We start from the raw sequence: 24447 nt of genomic DNA on the forward strand, positions 1-24447 counted from the left end.
CATGTAGCACGAATGGGGGAGAAGAGGGATGCATATAGGATAGTGGTGGGGAAGCCAGAAGGAAAGAGCCCACTGGGAAGACCAAGGCGTAGGTGGGTGGACAATATTAAAATGGATCTTAGAGAGATAGGATGGGATTGTATGGATTAAATTGATCTGGTTCAGGATAGGGAAGAGTGGAGGGCTCTTGTGAACACTTAATGAACCTGCGGATTCCATAAAATGCTGGGAAATTCTTGAGTAGCTGCAGATTTGGCTTCTCCTCAGAAGGCCTCAGCTCCATTAGTTAGTAAGTAATTCATAATGAAAACTCGTGTAGTACATAGTTACGCTTGTAATCAAGTTGGAAGTACTTTCTTTTTCATAAATCGCTGCTTTTCGAGTAGCGATGAAGTTCACAGATGTAAGATTAAAATTGTCTGGTACTGTACAATATACTTTGTGTTACGGTGGTCAAGGCGTTTTACAGTTAAAGCTGTGGATGTGTATTTTAAGTGACTCATAAATATCCTTTAGTAAAAGGGATACATAATTTGTAAAATATGCTATTAATTCTCCTTTTTGGGGGGGTTAATATTCATGTGCTGCAAATTGTGCAGTGATTTCCGTTAGCAGTAACTTCCCAATACCAAGTTTTAATTTTAATTTTACATTTTGTTTGAAAATGAATTGCCTTTCAGTGTAATTTAACGCTTTGAAGAGCCTTAAATTCATCTAAATAATATTTACAATTTCGGTTGATATCTAAAAGAAAACATACTTCGTCTCCATTCTAACTGATTAATGTTATCTGATGTGAGAACCGTAAGTACACTCCGTAAGAAAAGTGCAGCGGCTTTTTTAATGTTAAGGCAGATGGAAGAGAGGGTAACCACTCTGCTATAAAAGGTTGAGGCCACAGATGCTCTGGAGGTTACGTAAAAATGCCGTGTCTTTTTATTGATGAAAATACGTTTCGGGTTACATAATTCAAGAATCAGTGTCTTTCAGTTCCGTTTAAATTTCATGTAATTTGGTAGTTGTGGGAATTCAGTTTGGAACACATGCCCATGAAAGTTCCTAAAACGAAGATATTTTGCATGTTTTTAGGCTCGTACTACATGTAACGATGCTGTTTAAATTATAGGATTTATGTATCCCTTAAGGATATGGAAAATAGTTGTAATGGGGTAGATAAGGAACTGAAATATTGAGCAGCTTCATAACTTGTACTCTTCTCCAAGTATAATTAGAATGATCAAGTCAAGGAGAATGAGGTGGGCAGGGCTTGTAGCACGAATGGGGAGAAAACGAATGCATGTAGGATATTGGTGGGAGAGCCAGAAGGAAAGAGGCAACTGGGAAGACCAAGGCTTAGGTGGGTGGACAATATTTAAATGGATATTAGGGATATAGGATAGGATTGTATGGATTGGATTGATCTGGCTGAGGATAGGGACCAGTGGAGGGCTCTTGTGAACACTTAATGAACCTTCTGGTTCCATAAAATGCTGGGAAATTCTTGAGTGGCTGCACAATTGGCGGCTCCTCCAGAAGGGCTCAGCTCCATGAGTAAGTAAGTGAGGACTCGAAAAGAATCAGATATCTCTTATTTCAGGATATTGTTTGGGAATTCACGTGACGTGATTGAGTGACGCCATGGGAAATATGAATTAGGAAAGATGGTAACCCTGCGAAGATTCGAAAATGTCACATGCCGTGTAAACTTTTGGAGTCTTACCGATACCTCGGTCTGATTGGTTGTGATTTGTGTGTGTGTTTGTGTGTACTGTGCTTTGAGATAAATTCGCTCTTTAAAGCACAATGTTTAGTGTATGTACCACCTGGTTTAACAATGGAAAAGGCTTTGTATTTTGCCTACAAAGCGCATTTATCGATTCCATATGATTCTAAGAATAAAAGCCATTATTTCCCCAACCAGCATTTTTTGTTAAGTGTTTTGTGACGCTGTCAGCGGGTGAAATATATAGCGTCAAATGTTAGAGATGAATCATGAATTTGAAGGGATTTGGAAGGAAGCTGTTGTGACTTAATGGAATTTGCCTTTAAGGTTCCGGAAAACCTCAGAACATATCGTTCATAATAATCGGTGTAGTGACCGACCTTCGAACCCAACTCTTTCCGAATATGAGGCACCTATGTCACTGCGCTATCCCGTTCGGTCCTAAACATAAATACGGATTCGCCTTTGTAAGGGATGCTTAGCGTGTTTTGTGTGGGGTAGGAATTAAGATTTTTAAATATTTCCTGCACAGATGTCAGTGTTTAAAGGATAAGCCGCATAACTTAAGGATCTCTAGATGTCAGATAAATTAATATGGAATATAAGTGTAACAAATAAAAATATAAAAATAATTTCCTAGAAAATCTTTACGGTGAGAATCGAACCTGGAACATCTCGAATACAGAGCAGGAGGCCTACCACGACGATTAATTCCATACAGATTGGAAATTCAAGTGAAAATTTGTGAGTACAGTCAAGCGGGGTCTATTTGAGACTTGTATCTGTGATAATGAGTCTCTTTACCAGTTCCAAACGCAAGATTTTTTTTTAAAACATGTAATCTATGCCTTGGGTAATCGCGTGTTTCATTACTGCCTACATACTGTGCATTCGTGTGTTGTGGTAATTAGACCTACTTGTTATACATGAATGTGTGTGATTTTAGCAATATTTTAATCAGTTTTTATCGATTAGTCATTTGTGCCTGTCTCTCATCTCTTGAAGCCTGTGGGTTTATTGGGAGCGAAGTGGATAAATTAACGCAGCCTGCAGTTTGAAGCCTCTGTATTGCGTCAATTAATAACTGGCCTTCCACATGTACGAAATAAATGAACTCTCTTATCCCTCCAACCTTGTACTTTCTGCTAAAGGGAGATATAATGAACTCTAGACTTCTTGGAATTCTCTGTGGTTCTCCGAACTTAACAGCGTGGGCGGTTCCTGGATCGACTCTGATTTCACGTTGTGCCGATTTGATTGTGAATGTTTTCTGTCAACTTCCCACCTTACTTTTGCGAGACATGTATTAATCTGTTTACGCCTTCGTTTCCGAAGTAGTTTTCTCTCCTCTTCTGCCTGACATTTTATGTGCATTTACTGTTTCATGTTACGCGCCCTCTGCAGCTCATATTCTCTTTGATTTTGTTACTCTTTGCTGTTGGTAAAGTTGCCCCTGTGCTTAGCTAATTAAGCATTATGCCATGAAGGCGTATGGGGGAATGAAGGTATAGTTCCACGTTTTCTTGACCTCGGCACTAGTTGGAGGTGAGTGGTCAGCTTCACGCTTCGGCCAGTTTATCCCCGGTGAAAGAGCCTCCTGTACCCATTGGATAGGAGGCTGGGTGGGTCTCCGAAATGCTCTTGCCCTTACCGGGACTCGAACTCGACCCCTCGGTCGTGCAGCAGGTAGTCAGTCGTTATGCCGACTGCGCTATTCCGTCTCTCCCTTGCTGTTGTTGCAGGATGTAAATCATTATGCTCCTCATTATGTAATTTTCTGTATCTTCCTGTTGCTTCCCCTTTCTTAGGTGCAAGGAACTGAAATTGGCGACATTTGAATACAGAGTGAGTTTATTTGAGATGTGAGACAGATTAATACGCAGAAAGAAATAAAAGATAATTAAGAAACACCCAACAATTTCAGATTTTAATTTGAAATAATGTAATTGATTGACGGAATATATTACAAATCATTATATTTACACCGGGCGCGGTAGCGTTGCTGGTTGAGACACTATGCTACAAGCCGGAAGGTCGCGGGATCTAATCCCGATGAGATGGGTTTTTCAGTTCCACCTAATCTATCCAGCTGCGCTGTGGCCCTGGGGTCGATTTAGCCTCTAAGAGAAATGAGTACCAGGACTCTTCCTGGGGGGGGGGTAAAGGGCGGCCGGCGCGTAAGGCTGACAATCTCACCGTCATCTGTGAGCCGATTACCTATAAAATGTGGGAGCCTCGGCGTCTCAAAACCCCATGGGCCTCCACGACCTGTTACATGGATAGCTGTAGTTTATTATAAATACATTGCTTTAGCATTAAAATCTTCTCTACAAATCCATTCTGATAGTTAGATCTTAAGCGGATCGGATAATATTCTTCCTCTATGTTTTACTAGTCGCGTGTTCACACGACATGCGTCCTTGAAGTCGACGTTTTCCATCGTTTCCCATTATGACGGTGTCATTGGCGCTGGATGTGGACGTAAGCGATGGGAGACGCCGTCTGCTTGCTTCAAGAGCACTCTGTGTCCCTTAAACGAGGTTATATCTAGGGCCTGAAGACGTAGTAACTGTCGTTCCCAACAACTGTACATACAGGAACAAATTCCCGTACCTGCAGTGCAATGCATTTCTTTCTGACATGTATTGATCATTTCGCCGGGCCTTTCTGCTGTGCTCTAGAGCGTGTGGCTGGTTCTGAGCCGCCATTTCCACGTCTCTTTAGCGTTAATATAATGTAAATGCAGCAAGTCTTCGCTTAACGTCCCAGTTAACGTTGTTTGGTTATTATGTTGGCATTCTTTTCATACCAAGGCTCCACATGACGTCGCGTTAACTTGTTATTACGCCATTGTTCTTCCCAGAGTTTATGAACATCCTTGAAGAGGAGGGTTACTCGTCAAAACAAATGTTTCATGTTTAATCTTTACGTGTTGCGTCCTGTTGTGTGGCATTCAGAACAGTATATTTGTATCTGTCAAAACAACAATTCAGGTAAAAATAATAACGAAAGTTTTTGACACTAATGTTGATCACGATATGTTTAGACCCTTATTGTGTCATCATCAGGTGTGTGTGTATTTTTTTTTTCAAATTTGGATCCATATTTTCTTCATATATGAATGTCTTTTTTTTTTCCAAATTTGGGTCCATATTTTCTTCATATATGAATGTATTTTTTTTTAAATTTGGATCCACGTTTTCTTCATATATGAATGTATTTTTTTTTCCAAATTTGGATCCATATTTTCTTCATATATGAATACAATATTGTGAGATTATTGGTTAGTAATAAACCTTTGGTTTGTTTACTCTTTGGATTTTAAGCCTTATGGCATAAAATTAAATTGAAGTTAGAGGAAAAGTTAATTTAAAATTAATTAAGGTTAAAGTTCAAATAATTTTAGAACCATACCCAGTTTGTATGGTTTCGTATTAAATTGTCAGGTTACGTATGTATGAGTAAATAGATTTTCACTACCAGCTAGAAACGTTTATTTATAAATACTTTATTTGACAATTTAATACGAACCCGTACGCACTGGCTGTAATACTAGAATTCTTTTAACTTTAATCGTATTTAATTTTAAATTAACTTTTCATCTAACTTCAGTTTAATTTAATTTAATTTTATACCAATACGGCTTAAAGCCAAAGAGTAAACAAACCACGTGCTTATTATTATTATTATTATTATAATTACTTGTATCTGCACTGTGCTGTGTCTCTAATTGGCCTTGCGGCTGTTGACTCGGCACATAAATAATAAAGAATTTAATTTAATTATTATTATTACACACTCTTATAGTCAAATATGAATAAAATATGGATCCATATTTGAACAGAAATTCAGTATCGTAGTACACACATGACCCAATAAAGGGTCGAAACATGTCGTGATTAACTCTAATGCAAATAAGCTTTATTATTACTTTTACCTGAATTGGTGTGTGTACTGTTCTGCTTCGTGTGGACGTCACTGGGCCCTGATCCAACTCCCGCTGATTACGTTCGGCAATCGATGAACACAATGCATCACGCTAAATGTCAAGTAAACATGAACGCAGTTTATAATTGCATGTATTTGTAAACAAGTATGTACAGTCACGTTCATATTGCCTACATTTAATACGCATTATGGGGGTGAAGAAAGGCTGAGGAACCTAACCTACATATTTCTTAACTTTCTTATTGTAAAAGTGGATTCGCTTAACGGCGTTTCACGTAACGTCACAGTTTACAAGGGCGTATCCACGATGTTAAACGAGGACTTACTGTATTTATGCGTTAGCGCAGGTTCATATGTGAAATATTTTGTAAAGTTGACAAGAGTACTGCTTGACCCTGGCAGCATGTGGGTCATTTTATGAAAGTCCAGCCAATGTGCTCGCTGTTTCAGGGCCTGACGGCCTCCTTTGAGAGCAAGTCACTAATATTCACGTCGCGTAGAAGTCTCCGGCCTGCGAAACAAGGCGCTAAAGTTGTCCGATAAACATTTCGTCGTGGCGACGTATTGCTCTGACTTTTAGTAGACCTAACAAGGCTGGAGCGATGAAGGCGTACTCCCTTGTGGAGTAACATTTGTGGGCTATTTAATGGCGCTCTCAATATATGGACTGTATAGGAGATGTGGTGAGACTGTTGTTCGCGAGTCGCATGCTGCTTTTTAATTAGCTACTGCTTTCAGAAAAGAAACATTTCCATTTTAGCCTACTTTACATATTTTGAAAAAAAAAAAAATAAAAGGCTTGTGAGATCACGTTGCTCTCTGTCTGTATCTTCTCGTCCATCTGTCTGTATATCCCGCCAAATCTTTATGAGGGGGATTATTTCAACACCTTGCTGTTTTGTATGTGTGGGTCTCTCCCTAATTTTTGTTAAGAAGGTTATGAGATCGCCTTGCTTTCTGTGCGTCTCCCCTTGCAACGGGTTGTTGTACTATATAAAATTTAAAGCTATCCCTGTAACAGGCCTTGAAGTCCCATAGGGCTGCGGGACTTCGAGACCCCCACATTTTCTAGACAGTGGGCCCACAGATGGCGGTGAGGTCAGCCTTACGCACCTGCCGTCCTTTACTCCCCAGGAAGATTCCTGATACTCATTTCTGTTAAGAGATTGAGTCGGCCCCAGGGTTGCAGTGCTGTTGGAAGAATTAAGTCAACTGAAAAATCCAATGACCTCATCGGGACTCGAATCCTTACCTTCCCATTTGTAGCACAGTGCCTCAGTCAGCTATGCTACCGCGTGCCTCATTTATTATTATATATTATCGTTATTTGTTTGTGTGTTCCCCCTAATTCTTTCGTTTTCTGTGAGGTCCGTATCGTATCAAAGGGAAATAGGCGATTAATTCTTCCCAGAACTTCTTGTTATAAATAGATTAACCGTAATCTTCTGACTGAGAAGCTGTACCCAAACACCTGTGCCACCCAATCGACGTCTGATTGCGGCTCCAGAACTTTTGAAAATTGTCAAATGTGGCTTCGATATTCAGCGAAGTTGAACTCTCCAGCTGTATAACGTCGAATGGTAGGGTAATTGTTAATTAGGAAATATTCTGAAAGAAGCGATAGTAGCTCCGCAAGAAACTGCCCCCTCGTATGCCAGGGGAAACAATAGACATCCTCAGTCTGGATAAGGCTGTGTTCCGGGGCAGCGCCTCCTGAATTTGTCTAGGGAGTTACTGCAACACCAACTCGCTCGGTCTAATGATTTTTTAAAATTGTTTCTTACTCAACTGCATGGTCACGCGGTAGCGTAGTTGAGACACTGTGCTACAAGCCGGAAGGTAGCGGGTTCGATTCCCGTTGAGGTTATTGTATTTTTCCACTGACCTAATCCTTCCATCCGCACTATGCCCCTGGGGTCGACTCAGCCTATGATAGAAATGAGTACCAGGAATATTCCTGGGGGTAAAGTGCGGCCGGCTAGCCGGCACGTAAGGCTGACAACCTCACCACCATCAGTGAGCTTGTCGTCTAGACAAAATGTGGGAGCCTCGACGTCTCACATCCCTATGGGTCTCCACGGCCTCTTCCAGGGATAGGTTTTACTCAGGTACAGCGCAGGGTGTCCTCAAGTTGCGGATGGAGGAGACGGCTTCAAGATATGGAGTGATTGCACACATGTCGAACCGCGAGCAGCTGGCAATGGGTGATTCTCCAGGTCACTAGGGAGTGGAGTCGGCATTGTAAGATGCTGCTGTGTTACGGATGGCCTCAGAATTGGTCAGTTTGTGAACAATGTATTCTGCTGTATTGAATGAGGTAACGCGTGAAGCTGACCGTTCACCGTCTAGTGCCGAAGTCAAGAATGGTGGAGCTGTATACTTTCACCATACATCTTCATGGCGTGGAGCTTAATTAAATGCAGGAAGAAGTTTACCTTTACCTTACCTTACCTTACCTTACCTTACGACGCCCAGTGAAGTTCACAGTTTACGTAACATGGAAAAGAAAAATGATTATAAATGATAAATTCTGAAGGGGATGGTAAGTTTGTACCGTTTTCAGTGGACCGTCCCAACGTTCTTCTCAGGGGACTGAGAAAACCCATGGAGACTCAAAATATGTGATATGTGACAGGAGAATCGGCCCTTGAGACCTCTTACATAATTAATGAAATTAATTAATTTAACACAGAAGTTTGGTAGTGGACATTAAACTCCTGAATTTTTAGTTCGTGTTCCTTTATGTATGAGTAAGAAGGAATCTTATATGTATCCCGTTTTAAGGTTTGAACGAGGTGACTAAACTACACGGCGTCACATCACAGAGAACAGTAATCCTTATAGTCACCTCCTTGCCGTTAGTAGACACTGAACACTGAACATGCTAACCAGTTTCTCAACCTTCACGTTCTGAACTTCAGTAACCGTTAAAAGTACACGCATTTCGTATCATGTGTTCATAAAGTTCACTCGTTGATTAGTGACGTATAAGATTTTCGATATGTCGCATTAATAAACGCAGGCTGCACTGTGGGAGGAGTCATCATTCTGCTTTCATATTGCGAATTCCGTATATGTGGTTACGGTATGTTTATCCCTGTGTGAGACTGCAGACTCATAGCGGCTGCCCAACTGTACCTGCAACAGCGTCTCAACTCTCAACTTTTTCTTTCTTTATTTCGTAGCGCTGTACATATCTACACCCAACCAACCCACAGTGTAGAACACACCGAACGTATATAATAAGCACAGACAAGAAAGACATACGCCATATTGTACAATTATATAAAGATACATATCGTGGAAATAGCATACGTAATATACCACACATTAATAACCCGTACATCATAAAACTTGTCTTGGAGTCCACAACCGGGCTTACTACATAGAAAGCTTCTACAAACAACATACGATGGGGTACACAAAAGAAACCGAACTAATATTTTTGTGGGCAGAGCTTTTGTAGTACCGCGTTTTGTCGCTATGAGCGCATACAGCTAACATTCCTGAGTCGATAAGCAGACTACCGTTGCTTCAGAAGGTAAGGACTAGTTTCGGCAGAGTTTATAGTGACAACTGTTTTGTGTGATCGTCGTTTTTGCAATAGCCCGAACACATGAAAATGTTGAAAAAATTCGTGAAATCATCAAGGAAGATCGACGACGGACCATTGAAGAAATTGTGGAGCTGTCGGGAGTGACTTGGAGCTCAGTTCAGCGAATTTTGACAGAAGATTTGGGAATGAAAAGGGTGGCTGCGAAATTCGTGCCACGACTGCTGACTGCTGAACAAAAACAAGGTCGCGTGGAAGCATGCTGTGCTTTGAAAGAAGAGTCCCGAAATGATCAAAACTTTTTTTNAGCATCTCAAAAGATGAATTTAGACAATGTTTTGAAAAATGGAATAAAAGACTGGACAAGTGTATTAGTGTAAGTGGAGAGTACTTTGAAGGGGATTGAAGGTTTGTGCTTAAAATTTGAATAAATAAGTTAAAAAAAAATAAGTTCAGTTTCTTTTGGGTACCCCCTCGTACATACCCAATTTCTACACTGTAGCATTGGAACCCTAGTATTTAAGTTGGCATACACATTTTTAACTTACCACACTAAAAAAAATTCTTTAATATATTTTTTCATTTTTAAAATACTTTTAATATTTTAAATATTCCATAATATATTCAACTCATTATAAATATTGATATATATACCTTTTATATTTATCTTTTATTTTCTTTTTGTATTTCTACTTTAATTGTAACACCAAGTTGAGGCAAAAATTTTATGTTAGTAATACGACACGTTGCACTGACATGGATCCGTATTGGTAGTTCAATAACTGCCTGATGATGGTCTTGTACAACCGAAACATGTAGCAGCAATAATGATCCTATATTAAAACTGAGTATATTTGTTGTGTTGACGGTTAACGTAATTCTTATATACGTATATATGGAACACACAACAGGATGCAACCAGTGAAGATTAAAGTCTCAGGCTTCATTCTTAGCATTGAACGGTCTGAACTATAAACATAATGCGAAATAATTTTCTTTTTTGGCTACGTTCTAATTGCATGAACGCTTCAAGGGCGAATAAGCAATGCGCCGTACTTACTGCGCATGATACGTACGTTAGGCCAGACCAGCCAGCATTTTACCACAACTGCAATTCAGCCTCGCCTTTAAGTGCCATTTCTCTTGCGCCGGTTATTTCTGGCCCCATACAATCCCTTGTGCGTTTGGTGACTAACCACCTAACTCCATGTAGCTGAGTCCTTCTGAAGCCAACAGTTTGCAGCTACTCAAGGATTTCAAAATATTTTATACAACCCGAAGGTTCATTACCGTGTTGACAAGAGCCCTCCGTTGGTCTCTATCCTGAGAGGGATGAACCCAGTCCATTCCACCCCATCCTATATCTCTAAGATTTATTTTTATGTTATCCTCTAACCTACGTCTTGGTCTACCTAGAGGTCTCTTTACAGCTGGCTTTCCCACCAAACTCATTACTGTTTGGTTGTGATGTTATTGTTTACCGCGAATATTAACCATATTAACCATATTAAAGCTTAAATTTATGTTATATTCGTTCCTGTTCCCACGGATGTGAAGGATCATACGAGTAAATAAAAACACGCTGTAACTATAATTAGAGTTATAATTAAATTCTATTAATAGGACTTTAAAATTCGATCACGAAGGCGTACAGAATTACAGCGTATGAAACCTACTATCCTCTGTAGCCGTACTCTCCACCGAGACCAAACATGGCGTCTAATTTAACGAAATAGAAGCCCTAGTAAACATGCACATTTACCGTCCCCGTACATCAGGGAAGCCATTGAAACGGTCTAACATCCCCCACATCTTCAACCATAGGGACGGATACAAACTGAGTAAAGTGTGGCCTCACCTCTCTGCCCCCCCCCCAACTGTCGTGTTAACCACAATGCCCCCATCTGCTCTATAGCTCGGCGCTGTAGATTCTACCCCGTACTTCCGTTGCGAGATCTGTGTCCACACCTTTCAGTGTGCGTTATACGAAGGAAAGTCAGTAATCAGGCCACAAATGGAAATGAAACAGTTGTAATGGACGTAATAGGGTTCCTGTGTGTATCACTAGGTAGCAGCACTGTCCAGCTTCATGACAGTCTAGGTAGAAGACACGCATGCGCATGTTCAGAGGCTGGTTTCAGCAGTCAAAATGGCGAAAGTGTTTGAAGAGTACGCTAACGAAGAGCAGCGTTCTGTTTTGCGGTTTTTTGTGGGCAAGAGGACTCAGTGCAAAGTATATTAATAAAGAAACGTTTTGCGCGTAAAGCGGTTCACAGCTGGGTTGAAAACGTTTCGCTGATGACGAAGAGGTTGAAACGAGATGCGGAAGTGGGTGAGACGACAGTCAAAAGACGTGCATGCCGCGGGTTTCGATGCACTGGTAAGGCGATGGGACAGGCGTATCAATGTTGGTGGACGATGTGTCTTGAGATAAATGTTTTTTCTCCAGGTTCAGATATCACATGTTTTACTTTTATGTCCATTTGTGACCTGTTTTTGACTCTCCCTCATAATAATATATATTTCTACAACGTCTTTCAAGGTGCATTATGATAATCTGGTGATGTAGATTAGTACGTCTGCCACTAATTGGCATACTGTACCAGCTCTGGATGGTAGATCATTAGTGTGGAGCAATCGATGGTTTGATAATTTTCAGTTGAAATCGACGTACTCGGAGAAAACCTACTCCAGTGCCACTTTATCCACCACAAATCCCATATGAGCTGACCTGGGCTCGAACCCGGGCCACCACTGTGGGAAGCAAGCGACTAACCGCCTGAGCTATGGCACGGCCTCATTAGAAGGTTAATAGATTATCTTGTCAGCATTCAGTGGGTACCGAAATTGCCATACCGGAAATGTAGTTGAAGATCTTTCTACTGGATTATTGCCAGCTCAGTGTCTTGATATACCTTGAGAGTTTTTTTTTAGACAAAAGGGGCAGCTTCCACCTTCCGCCTCATGTATTCTGAAGGTGGCGAGTTCAGTGAAGGCCGAAACGTTGGAACAAATTCTGTTCACGATATGGCTAAACTGCTAAACAGAAATGACCAGAATGGCACAATGTATGAAGCTGCGTCCACACAGAAGGGAGAAGCAACAGAAGTTCGTAGACCTACATGAGAGTCTGCTTGAAGGATCACATGGAATGAAAGCGCACTTGATTGGATATAAAATTCTCACGTCAACGACTGTGAAGATTATTATTTTTGGAACAAGACGCCGTGTGGTCTGGTGGACGTTTACCGATGTTTCGGAGGAAAGTGACAATGGAATATAAGCCAAGGGAAAAATGAGCAATCAGCGGGCAGCTTGAAGGTCCCGATTATTCTGTTGTCTTTTCTCTTATCCGTTCTGCCGATAAAACCAGACCCTTTTGGGGCCATTATTTCCCTACTTTGTCCCTCGTGACCTCCTTGCATAACTCACTTGACCACTCAGCCGTTATATCTCCCATCTGTCTTGCAAAACATCCCTTTCAAGAGCCATATGATTTCATGGTTTTTCTTAGTCTTATCGGCTTTCTCAGGGTCGCTATATCGTAACCGTCCCTGTCCCTATATCCGCGGGGAGGTGGAAGTAACAAGTTCTTCGGTCGGTCGGATAATGCTCAGTCTGTTACATTTTGCACTAGCCGTTTCTTGGCAACAGATTTAACACAGTGGAGATTCTTTAGTTTTCGTGGTCACGCCGTTGTCCGCTGGTTCACACTCCATACCTGAACTCATAGCGCCATCTCTCGACTGACTCTTCTGTATAACCACTTTGCACGGACCAAATAGAAAACCCCGTACAACAGTACGCCTATTTTAGGTGTGTTAACCGATCCTTTGCTTAGAATCGGGTTGCATAACCCCGTCCTATTATTGCGGGCGGCCGCTGTATACAGAATTACTGGTTAGCAGCTGGTCTACACGCCACGGTATTGACTACCAGGGAACACCACAAATTGCGAATTTGGTGTGCCAAACAGGAAGTTTTGTGAGATCTGAGGTTCTTACGTTGGCAGCTGCGAAGAATGTTATATTGTGGAATTTGACGCCTTGTAGTATGATGGTAGTTTACCGTTCCTTATTCATGAAACAGCTCTGCTTTAGAATGAAGGCACAGTTGGAAGGAAGGAATTGAGAAATTCTGATCATCAACTACCAGTCAGTTTTCAAGCTGTTTAATTCGCTTAGTGGGGGTGGAGTCCAACTGGGTCCACTCGGCACAGCGACCACTGATTGGCCTATTGTAGCCTTCCCCGGGTGATTATGAGGATGGAGAATTTGGTGGAATGAAGATTGGCAAGGGAAACGGAAGTACTCGGAGAAAACCCGACCCAACGCCACTCTGTCCACCACAAATCCCACTTGACCAGACCCGGGATCGAACCCGGACCGCCACAATGGGAAGCCAGGTACTAACCTCTTGAGCTATGGCGCGGCCTTTTGCATTCGGTTTATTTCATTGGACATCGCTTAGTGAAACTTCCTCACACTGCCGACCAGTAGAAAACCATAAATTTTGTTTTTCATTGGCGCTACAGCCCTCATTTGGACCTAGGCCTACCTCCATGAAACTCTCCGTTTCACTTCGATTTACTAGATCTTAGACATACAGTAGACTCGTTGGGCGTGTGATCAGCTCGTCGCAAGGCCTCTACCTGTACACAAACACAGAAAAACGCACACAAACATCCATGTTCTGAGTGGGATTCGAACCCACGATCCCGGCTTCCGAGCAAGCGAGCGAGGACAGTGCATGCCTTAGACCGCTCGGCTACCGTGACCGGCTTAAATCATAACTTTACTTACATTTATTCCATAAATGTCGTAATTCAATTATTACGCGGTTACAGTATCAGTTCTAACGACCAACACCGTGTATGAGAATACTGTGTTAACTTACGGACCTTGTGTAACGCAATTATGAGGTGTTAGTATTGCACTCAGTGTCTATAAAATAGTTAGAGTCGCGTGTGTTATAGTTTGATGCTGCCCTCTCTCATGTAAACGAGCAATTAAATTACTGAACACTGCCGACATGTTTACCGCTTTAACCCGTTAACCCTGTGAACTATATCGCAGTCATATTCTAAGCATGGGAATTTTCCTGAACCCTTATTTTAATTCCATAACACAGGATTTTTTTTTGTAGATTCTAAATGTTTCTGACGGTGGTGGATGACACACAGTTTCTTCTTCTTTTTTTTATACTTTTTCCATCGTCCGGAATTCTAGGTAATAGAGGACACGACGTTTCGGAAACTGGATCTGTTTCCGTCGTCAGGTGAGAAAGGACACGTACTCAGTTGGGCCCCTTAGAAAGAGCTAATCTCAATCAGATTACCTAGAGTGTCCTCTGTTACGTAGAATTCCGGACGATAGAAATAGTCCACAAACCCAGTAATTCTGAGGATCTTTTATAGCAGTTTTATCTAGGAAGGCAGAGTTTTATTTCCGAACTGTTTCACAATTAATGTTCGACACAAGACAGCAATATAACCTGAAGTACCTACAGGTATGAGGAGTTGCTTATTTTTCCAGATGGTTAGAGGTAAAGCTGTCCCTGTACTTAACTAATTAAGCACTAGGCCATGAAGACGTATGGGGGAGTGGCTGTATAGACCCAGTTTTCTTAACCTCTGTACTAGTGACACCAAATATTACAAAGCGTGATAGCGATTTTAAAGAAAAATATATCGCTCACAGCATAAAAGAGTTAACCATTTAATGGCTATTCGGAGAAATTCCATATTACAGAACACGCAGGTTCATCGCCGTCATCACAAAATGCTAGGTTACTTTATGACATTGGAAAGAAATTAAGCGTTTCTTAATTAGGCATCTTATATGAAGACGTATGAGGGAGTGGAGGTGTATCTCCACCCATTCTTAACGTCGGCGTTAGGTGGTGAGTGGTTAGCTTAATGCCTCTTTCTTCCCGGTCTTGTCCTTCGGAAAATAACCCCCTCTGCTACCGGTCTTGCGCATGGCGGAGAGAAGAAACTTTGCCCGCTCTGGGTATCGAATCCCGATTCTTCAGTCGCCCAGGCCTTAGGCTGCTCACTATAAGACACATTTATTAAGCCAAGCCGGCCGTTACTGTGTCTTGAGGTATTTCGGGTCAGCATATCTTTGCAGTGTGCCTCTCCAGGATACATTTTAAAGCTTTATTAAATCATATTCCCATCTTCTGGGATATAACGCCGTTGAAAACGAACCGACGTTTCGAAGAAACATGTCACTTGCATCTTCAGGGTCGGAGAATATGGCAAGTAAGAAATGCCTCATGCTAGTATCTTATTTGGCTTATTCTCCGACCTTGAAGATGGAGGCATCATTTTCGTGCGAAATGTCGGGTTACTTTAAACAGACTAGACTGCGTTATATCACAGGAGACAGAACTTATCATAATCGCCTCTGTAAGAAGCTGAAACCCTCCTCGAGTAATCTGGTTGCATGTTTTGACGTGTTATCCCCTCTCTTCCCCCCCCGTCAAACCCGGTCCTGTAGTGGGAAACGCCGTCTGCAGTTATTGACGTAGGTTTAATGATAGTGGGGGTTAACACAGTTCATGTCTGTCCTAACTGAAGTTCGAAGTGTTGCATGGAGTAATGTGTACCAGGGGGACGCATCGGGGTGATGTTAGGATAGTTACCTTTATATTCTTGAACTGAGGCATCGTCAGTACTGATACTAAGGCCCAAAGAAGGTCTTCGAAAGTGAATGAGTTTGCTCCGTGGAGTTAATTACCTTTCCTCGCAATGTATTCCGATTTAAATAACAGAGTAGTTGATACAATGTCCTAAAATAATACACTGTATTTTTTCACTCATTTGTTATACTTAATCTGCAGAAAAAAGCGGTCTTCTGGGATGTGACACCCTGTAGATGTGGTGTTAACCGACGTTTCGGAGTAACGTATCGCCTCCATCTTCAGGGTAGAAAGAAAAATATAAAATCCGCAAGCGAGGAGACCGTGAGAACCGGTACAAGCAGACTGCAGACTACGGTGTGTAGAGTTGAAACAAAGAACGAAAATACTGACTTGAGCCACTTTTCTCCTCTCATAACCTGTTCAAAAGGTGAAGCAGATATCCTGCTGGCGTAGGCAACCCATCCGTCACTAGGGGAGCATCACGATAGCTGCGTGACTAGGATGCCTAACGTTCCAGTGTACGCATTAACACTCCACTTGATGTGTAACATGTTTCGTGTACGGTTAGCATTTTCGTTGTGGAAAATATGTTTATTTATTTGTAGTTTGTTTAATGACGCTGAGAGTAGCTCAGGTTGTATAACGTTGAAAGATTTGGTGATAATGAATTGCAGAGGGTGATGAAGGGAAATCTCGTGGCCAAATTTAAGGTACTATCCTAGCGCGTTCCTGGAAAGAAATGAAAGAAATGAACCAGGCGCCCCAAAATTTTTGTTAGAAGCGTTATCGTTTGAGGCAACTTGTTTGGTGAAAATATTATGAGTTCCATCTTCTGGGATATACGAGTATTGTTATGTTGTCCAGCGAAAGTCACACTCAGATCCAAAATATGAGCTGTAAGTAGGCTTACACATAAATTAACTGCTTCTGCCGCAAGCATCAGATGTGATGGCAACAATGGCCATGCCTAGTGATGTAAAGATGTGAAAAGGTTAGATCATGGTATCATGGTATATTTTAGAAATAATTCCGATCGTCTGTCTCAGATACTGAGAAAACCCACATTAAAACTCACTATGTGCGTGTAAGCCGTGTGAGATTGGAAGAGGGTATCTTACGAATACAAACAAAAGCATTAACGCTACACCAGCCTACCAAATAAATTCAGAATCCCTTCATATTTGCTCTGTATTTGATAAAACATTGTCAGGAAACTTGACTCAATGTCTTTGCTTGAATTCCATGGCGTAGGGGTAATATTCTATATTCGTATATTCGGGAGGTGTTTCGCTGTCCTTACTGAGGTTTCCCTGATTTTATTCAGTCCTTCCAGGAAAATGCTGGTTTAATGCCTGAGGCCACGGCCACTTCCTTCCATATCCATTGAATTCATCATTCATATATTATCCTACCTTTTGATGCTATATAGCGTAGCTACTGACAGTGTCATTAATAAAGGGGTATAAGTGACTAAATTTCGAACCTTTACTTTCAAGGACGAATATACTTCACGGGTTTTCAAGCAAAATGCATATGTAAAGAAGGTTGATGTCTGTAAGCTGTACGCAATAAGGAACTTTGTTATTTATACAGGCGAGCTAGTAGTCACCTCCATCTAGTGCCGAGGGCAAGGAAATGTGGATCTATACATCCACTCCCCCATACGCCATCATTGCATAGTGCTTAATTCGTTGAGCACATGTACAGCTCTACCTTACCTTACCTTTACGGGTCAGCTAATATTTCTTAGAGTAGTGAGGTGTGGCAGGAAATACGTAACATTTTTGTTGCCTGATCCTTTTTGAAAAATTAAAGTGGCTCCTAAGGAGGAACGGAGGTCGTTGAAACTTGCGCAGGATCTTGTAGAATGTCGGAATTTGTTATTAGCGGTGTTGGATCTTGAGGAACTGTTACGGGAATGTTGTATCAGCCAGGTTTATATAATTTCTATAGTTCGATTCCGACATGATATGAAATGTTTTGAGGGAGGACTGAATTCCTTTTAATGTAAATATGTGAACAGTATATGTATAAAGATTTTCCTGGAATTACCATGGGATTTGATTGAAATGATGCTATAAATTACAGAAGTCATTTTTCGTTCACAGATGGCGCAAACAGTAGGCGGATATTGTTTAGGACGTGAATTTCGATTTTCTTCTGGTTCAGTGTTTTTGGATTGGGCTTCTTGGGGACGGGGGCTTGGTTTGATGTTTTTATTTTTGGCTTCGTTCTCTCAGATCCACAATTTTTATTGTGAATTTTGTTGTTACTCCCGCTGATAAAATCTGATTCTCGGGCATGCGCACAGTAGCCATATTTTTTTTATTGCCAGTGGGGTGGGACTAAGTCCCTTGTACTACGGCCACTTCTGGCCTATTGTACCAGCCCCAGATGATAGGTGAGGGTGATTGGGGAGCAATTGGTGGAATGAAGATTGGCAGGGGAAACCGAAGCACTCGGAGAAAACCTGCCCCAGCGCCACTTTGTCCACCACAAATCCCACTTGACCAAACCCGGGATCGAACCCGGGCCGCCGCGGTGGGATGCCATGTTGAATTAGGTTGTCCTATGTGTAAGATTGGCCGTACGTAATGGAATCTACTGATTATGTGCCCCCTACACTTTCACTTGAGGACGAGGGTAAAGTTATCCCTGTGCTTAATTAATTAAGGACCACGTCATGAAGACGTGTGGGGAGTGGAGAAGGGTGGTCGGGTTCACGCCCCTGTCGCTTTAGCCCAGGTGAAGGAACTCCCGGTACCCATCTTGGGCTCCAGGGCCGGTCAGGACAAGAATTGAGAAAAAATCTATTTCCACTGCCGGGAATCGCATCCCAACAGTCCAGCCTGTAACTTGTCACTATGCCGACTGAGCTATCCTGGCTGTTATTTGAGGACGAAGGGCCGCGCCATAGCTCAAGCGGTTAGTCACTGGCTTCCCACCGCGGCAGCCCGGGTTCGAGCCCGGGTCTGGTCAAGTGGGATTTGTGGTGGACAAAGTGGCGCTGGGACAGGTTTTCTGCGAGTACTTCGGTTTCCCCTGCCAACCTTCATTCCACCAAGTGCTCCACAATCACCCTCACCTATCATCTGGGGCTGTTACAATAGGCCAGAAGTGGCCGCAGTACAAGGGACTTAGTCCCACCCAACTAGCAATAAAAAAAACTGTTTGATGACAAAAACAGATCCAGTTTCCGAAATGCTGTGGTCTTTTAGAAATACAGACGGTGGGCAAGGGCCGGGAACTCGATAATCCCGAATACGAGGTTATCGTTCATGTTTGATGAGCAATATTTCGACCTGCGATATGTTTAGCGAAGTATGTACGAGCATTCCACTTGTGTTCACCACGCCCTTTGTCGTCATGATCATCAGTTTTCATTATGATGTGGGGAACAGACCCCTCTCTGTGGCATGAGTCATTGAGCTCTGAAAGCCCAATAGAATGAGTGGGCTAGAAAGAGGAAAATTCTCTGATCTTCAGAGTGGAAGTCCGGAGTGTAGCAAGGTCACAAGTGACGTCTGGTGAGTAACCGTGTCTCTCCTGCCATTATGTTCAGGAAAGTACTGAATGTTGCTATAAAATGGGTTCATTGTTTCGTTTATTAGGGCTCCAGAAATACTGTCGCCTGCTGCTTACGATCGGAGAATTAACGGCAGGCCCGAGGCGAGTTCATTTTAGTGTCTAATTGTTTTAGAAGTTAAATAGGACTGCTGAAAGGCCTGTGTAGAGATTAAATTTGAGTTTATTATCTTTGTTTGTGAAGAGACGTTGTATTAACAGCTAAACCAGTTTTCTATAAATAAAATTTGGTAAAAGAAAAGAAAAAAAAACGTAGAAGTTTCACTTGCGAGATCCCCTATGTCTCTGTCGGGAGTCCGGGATAGTTCAATTGGTATAATGAATAGGTCACGTGCAGGACGACGGGGTTAGATTCCCGGCAGGGTGTAAGAGATTTTTCGATTCTTTAGAGCGTTCATACTGGTCCTTCGGCCCACCTATCCTTCTGTCCGATGGGTACCGCTGGCTCTTTCCTCTGGAAAGCGTGAAGCCCAACCACTCACCTCCATCTAGTGCCGAGCTTAAGATTCGATGGAGCTATACCTTCACTCGCCGGCTGTCTTCATGTTCTGATGTTTAATTAAGTACAATAACAACTTTACGTCATTGCTTGGAATAAATTTACCAGACAGTACCAAATAAGAGAACATCTGCTAAGTGAGAATATTTTCTCGTGTATGAGTGACTGTAGACGGGTTTTGGATTGGTGACTCGATTTATTGACCACTTACAGATCGTAACTACAAGTAAGTATAACAGAATTGCCGATTCCCACACTACAAATCACTACACGCCAAGTCTTTTCCAGCCTGTCGTGTCTTCACTAGACGTGTTTTCGTAACGGCTTCTAACATTGGAGGTTCTTCAGCTTCACGCTCTCAAGTCCTCTTTTCACAGACTCCCGTACAGAACTCACTGGATCAAGTGAGAGTCAAACTTACTTTACGACTGGCCGTTTACCGCCAATTAGTTCGTCTTGGCGTCAGGCCCCTTGAGACTCAGGACCAGAGACATTTTTTTAACTGAACCCTTGCGGTCAGAGTCCTCAAATAACACCCTCTCTGACGAGAAGACCCACTGGATCGCCCAAATTATCTTGAAGATAACTCCTCTGCACGGACCGAGTAGAAAATCCCTTTTCTAATAGTATCTTTATTGTTCCGCTTCGATTAGTTACTGTGGGAACGTGTTTGCTGAGCCGTTTCCCAGACGCTGGTCTGATATATTTGCCCACCCCGCAATCGTCGCATAGTAAAGTTCTACACCCTACAATATGATACGAAAAGCAGAGACGCATTAATTAAGCTGTAGGACGAACAGTGAAAGCCGCAAATAGCCGAAACGTAAGTTTGTGAGCGAAATGTTTGCCTCCTGCTGGAGAACCGGCCATCCCACTTTGGAGCACCGAGATTCTAAGCTGGTTAGATTCCGTGGCGCTTTACCTCCTTTTGCCCTGTTCGTCTTCATGTCATGTTTCACCACAGCGGTGAGTTTAAGTGTAGGAAGAAGCGACATATGCATGCTGTGCCCACCTGTGTTGAGCAGTGTTTCACTGATACCACTCTGGCTTGCTAATTGAATTGTCATGCTGCAGCCATTCTTAGCTCTAGTGATTCAACATGAGGGGAGTTTACAGACTGGATTATCCCCTGCAGTCCTAAGATTTCCTTTCCCGCGCTTACTCGACCTCCTTCCTGCCCACACCGTTCTTTCTCGTTTGTCTTCTCAGGCATCTAAATCCAAGCTTTGTGGAAATTAGTATTCTCTGAACTCTAGTCCCGGACGGAAATGGCTAGTAGTAAGTAGGTAACTTGGAATATAATAAAGGTAAAGTAAAGGTATGCTGATCACAGTGGCCGCGCGGTCGAAGGCTTGAACTGTCTCCGCCCGCTCGAACGCTTTGATCATGGGTTCGAAATCCGCTCAAGGCATGGATGTTTGTGTGTGAGTTTATTCTGTGTTTATGTTGTCCTGTGTGTAGGTAGCGACCTTGCGACAGGCTGATCGCTCGTCCAAGGGGCCCTACCGCCTGTGTAAGAAGATACGAATCTGAAGAAGGGGCCAGAGCCCAACGAAGGATGTAGAGCCACTGATGAATGAATGAAACTTAAAGGCATGGATGAAGCCGTCCTTGTGCTTAATTGAGCACCACATCATGTACGTATGGGGAGTGAAGTACAGCTCCATCATTCTTAACCCCGGTACTAAACGGAGACGAATGGCCAGATTCACGCCCCTCCCTCTTTGCCCCCGGTGAAAGGGTCGCCGGTACCCATTGGATGGGAAACCGGATGGGCCCCAGAGTCAGTCAATACGCTATGGAGTAGAGAAAAATATTGTGGCGTATACACCCGTTTCTAGACAAAGACCTCGAGACAAATGAGTATAGCCGTTGATGTGAAATAGGCGAATAAACAACGGTGTTGTGTAACCCGTTTCTAGGCAACTGCTCGGTAAACACTTTCCCGCGGCAACAAACACGCTTCCACAACAGTAGGGTTACTGTTGGAAACGGTGTTATGCACACTGTTGCTAGGCAGCTGCAACAGTTGGACTACAGAAATGGAAACAGGGATGTTTTCTATATGGTCCATGGCCAGGAGTTATCTTGGAGACAATTGGGGTGGCCCAGTGAGTTGTCAGTTGAAAGTCAGTCTTGAGTCAGCGGTTAGGGAGTGCGGTGATGAGCCATAAGTGCGTGACCAGTAGCCCTTGTTACAAGTCTGTGATCAGGAGACACCTAGTTAAGAATTGAGTTCTGCATGGGAGGCTGTGAAGATAGGAGCTGAGCGCGTGAAGCTGAAGGATCTCCACTATTAGAAGCCGTTCCTAGGGAACGGCCGATGAAGACACAGCGGACTGAAAAAAGGCTTAGTTGGTGCTGTGGTGATGTGTTAATTGTTAAGGTTAGCGACAGAACTGTAATTGCTTGTAGTTCCGGCTTGTAGTTCCGAGTGGTCAATAAATCCGTTCACCAATCCATATCCCTTCTATAGTCACACTCCAACACGTGACAGTATCTTTCCCCTTCCAGTCATCGACTGAGATATCCCGGCTTCATATTAGCAAACACAATGGAGAAAAAGTAATTAAGTTTATAGTAGCTCGCATTGTGAAGGAATTCTGCACTGTCGTGTTCACAACTGCCTTCCATTGGAACCTCTTTAGTTAACATTCTCACGACTATAAAGTGTATATAGCGACGGGATACTGGCCGGACGACCAGGGTTCGATTCCGGGCAGGCTCAAGAGATATTACTCTGTTCTATAGCGTCCAGACAGTCTCTGGGGCACTCCCAGCCTCCTATCCAGTGGGTACCGACTGCACCTCCCGCTGTGGTATAGCGGTTGGGGCGTGAAGCTGACACACTCACCTCCATATAACGCTGAGCTGTACCTCCACTCCCCAGGGCGTGGTGCTTAATTCATTAGGCACAGGGTCAACTTAATGGCATCTTCAGACTGAAGTTCTGTATGCATTTCTAATTTTGCCGTCATGTTATACTTGTCCTAACCATATCTCCCTCTGGATCCATCTTCAGGTAAAAGATAGGGAGGGACAGTATATCACGGAAATTGTGAGTGAACTAAAGACCTCGGTTAGGAGAGGCAGCTTCTGGGCATAGATTCGAACCCAAGCCTTCGCGAGTGCCAGCTGCTGAACCACAATGTTTTGTAAATGCAATTTTATATTAAGAGAATCCACTTACTTGCAATGACATATTTTTTTCGGAAATATTTAAAACTCATTTTAATGATGATAATAATAATTCAATTCAATTCATGTTTATTTACGTGCAAACTTAACAGCACAGAGGCCAATTACGAAGTTAGCACGAGTACTTAAAAATACACAGAAATAACTAAAATACAAAATATGACAGTCTTTATAATGGCACTAAATTAATAATAATTCCAAGAAAAATTAAAGTTAGTGTTAACAGACGAGACAAATAAAATAAGTATAATTTCCAATTGTTATGCCATTTGGTGGCGAGATAGGACAATACACGTACATACACGCATAGAAGTTAATAATAATAATAATAANCATTTCTCTGTATTTTGTGGGGGTTATATGAGCGTGATAATTTTTGCAGTCTACTGTCTCGCGTCCTATTTATATTTTGGTTCGAATTTAATTGAGATTTCTCTGCTTTCTTTAACATATTCTCCGCGTGCAGTTGTTCACGTATCCGTTCATTCGTTATTCTGTCCCATCAAGTTGCCCCTAGCAGTTGCTGTAACTTCCTGTACTTAATTAAGTTCCGCTCTTTGATTGCCTTGATGATTTTCGTCGAAGAATAAACGTTATAAAGCTTCTAATTGAGTAGCATTATCCATCTTCTCTTTTGGGTTTAAATATTGTCCCTTTTCTCAAACAACTTCAGTAGATTTTCATTCGTTTTGGTGGACCAAGTTTCACACCCGTAAAACTACAGGAGTAATTGTTGCTTATGACTTTTATTTTAGTCTCTTAAGATTTTTAACTTCTTCTAAAATACCTTTGAGTGCGCGTCGTCTTTGGATAATGACGTAAATCGCTACGTCATCATTAAAAATTGGCAAGATTCTATTTTCAACATATGATGGCAACCGAAATCACCATACTGGATAGCTCGTTGAAAACACAGGGACTTTTATTCCGTACGGTTGCCCCCTCTTGAGCTATCACGTACTTTCAGAGATGTTTTAGACAGGCTAATAGATAGGTGGAATAGTCATGTAAAAGATTTTGAAATGAATGATGACAAACATTCCTCGAATTTAATCTCTTCATAACTTTTTTCTGAATATTATTTTGATTCACCCCAAACATCTGCACTTTTTGACGATTGCCAAGTATATTTAGCTGTCTTTATATTGTGACACGTGGGCCGTTTCTAGGAAGCGAATTGGCAAATACGTTGCCAAGGAGAAATTGATCCTTGGAGACCAACTGGTTACGGAACACGGTTTCTATGGATACGAAGACTGAACGTTGTAAACACTTGAGAGCAGTAACGGAACA

General features: G+C 42.2%; 1 protein-coding gene across 6 annotated transcripts in view; it reads left to right on the plus strand.

The window, feature by feature from the left end:
* Nucleotides 1–24447, plus strand: part of LOC111863426 (protein Fe65 homolog) — a 323054-nt gene that overhangs the window by 148015 nt on the left and 150592 nt on the right. The window lies entirely within an intron of this gene.

The sequence above is a fragment of the Cryptotermes secundus genome, unplaced genomic scaffold, assembly GCF_002891405.2.
Source record: "Cryptotermes secundus unplaced genomic scaffold, Csec_1.0 scaffold964, whole genome shotgun sequence".
In the NCBI taxonomy this organism is placed as follows: domain Eukaryota; kingdom Metazoa; phylum Arthropoda; class Insecta; order Blattodea; family Kalotermitidae; genus Cryptotermes; species Cryptotermes secundus.